Source organism: Pogona vitticeps, chromosome 5, assembly GCF_051106095.1.
Source record: "Pogona vitticeps strain Pit_001003342236 chromosome 5, PviZW2.1, whole genome shotgun sequence".
Taxonomy (NCBI): Eukaryota; Metazoa; Chordata; class Lepidosauria; order Squamata; family Agamidae; genus Pogona; species Pogona vitticeps.
The window spans coordinates 75,627,938-75,629,841 of record NC_135787.1 but is presented as its reverse complement, the minus strand read 5'-3'; positions in this window follow the sequence as shown (position 1 = coordinate 75,629,841).

Below are 1,904 nucleotides of genomic sequence, written 5' to 3'. Positions count from 1 at the left end.
TAGTTTGCTGTGGTCCACACAGTCAAAGACTTTTGCATAGTCAATGAAGCAGAAGTAGATGTTTTTCTGGAACTCTCTGGCTTTATCCATAATCCAGTGCATGTTAGTAATTTGGTCTCTAGTTCCTCTGCCCCTTCAAAATCCAACTTGTGCTTCTGGGAGTTCCCGGTCCACATACAGTGGTACCTCGACTTACGAACTTAGTCCATGTTGAAACGGTGATCGCAAGTCGAAAAGTCTGTAGGTTGAGGCACCATTTCCCATAGGAATGCATTGAAAACTGATTAATGGATTCCAGGGGAAGAAAAAAATACTTTAAAAAAACACTGCCAGTCCCAGACTGAGAATGCAAAAAAAAACAAAAACTAGAAACAAACAAATCCAAAAATAAACATTGGAGCAAGTCCCACGCTGGGACTGAAAAAATAAACAACAACAAAAACAAAAAACAAAGCAACACAGAAACATACCCCCTTTCCCTAACCACTGGGGTGAAAGAGCTACACATTTTAAACACACACATTTTAAAACAAAAGACAGGTCACATTACACAAACCCTAAAAGCCACAGAATTATTCCAGCACAGAACTCCTCATCACAAAAAGAGAATCTAAAGTGCATTTTACAGTCTGCCTGCATCAACAGCCAGCACAGCCCCTCACAGAATATTTTCTGATTTTAAGGAAAAAAGACTGTGGAGTCTAAACTGCTTTTTACAGCCTGCCTGCATCAACAACCAGCAACCATTATTACAACAGATCCCCAAAGGAAAAAAAAAGACTTTGAAGGCACATTTTAAACTCACACATTTTAAAACAAAGAGAGGTCACAGTACACAAACCCTAGAAGGCACAGAATGCAAAAATAAATAAATAAATTCTACATTTTAAAATTACAGTCTAATTTTCACATTTAGTTTTAATTTAATATTACAGTGTAATTTTCACATTTTAAATCCACACTGCAAGACCCATCAGGGCACAGAAACATAACCCCCACCTAGACCTACCCTCCCCCATCAAGTTGCAAAAAAACCTGTACAATACAGTAAATACTGCACAGTGTATGTACTCACCCAGAACAGGCAGTCTCTCTGTTTTTTAAAATAGTCAAAAATCCCAAAATCAATTTTTTTAAAAGCCAAAAAAAAATGCAGTCCATACAGTACAGTACCAGGCAGTCTGAAGACTCTCTCCCTGTCCACTCTCTAACTGCTGGGGCGAGCGAGGTAGCAGACAAGCAGCCTTTTCACTGGCCAACGGCCAACTAAAAGTTCAAATTTCACACTTTCCGCACTTCCCCCACGTTGTTGTGTTTAACTCGAAGCTCCGGCCACTAGTCGAAGCAATATTTTGCGGGCGGAGCTTTTTATATCTTGAATTTTTTGCAACTACGGATGTTCATAAGTCGAGATACCACTGTACTTTGGCCATCTCATGAGAAGACTCCCTGGAAAAGACCCTGATGTTGGGAAAGTGTGAAGGCAAGAGGAGAAGTGGACGACAGAGGACGAGATGGTTGGACAGTATCATCGAAGCTACCAACATGAATTTGACTAAACTCTGGGAGGCAGTGGAAGACAGGAGGGCCTCACGTGCTCTGGTCCATGGGGTCACAAAGAGTCAGACATGACTTAACGACTAAACAACAACAACCCAGTCATTGTCTAACCTTCCCAAGGTGAGCAGGAAATGATGAAGGGGAGTTCCTTTTCAGTCAAGTGAAAGCAAATAAATGCTTCATCTAGACCTTTCTGTCAACATAGGGAGCTTAGTGAGATGTTGTGGCTGGTATAAGCAAGGATGCTGGAGTAGTGTGCACAACTCCTTTTTTTTTTTTACAAACACTGCTGTAACCTATTCAATGAAGAGAACTTTTATACTCTTGAAATATCTTACAACCAA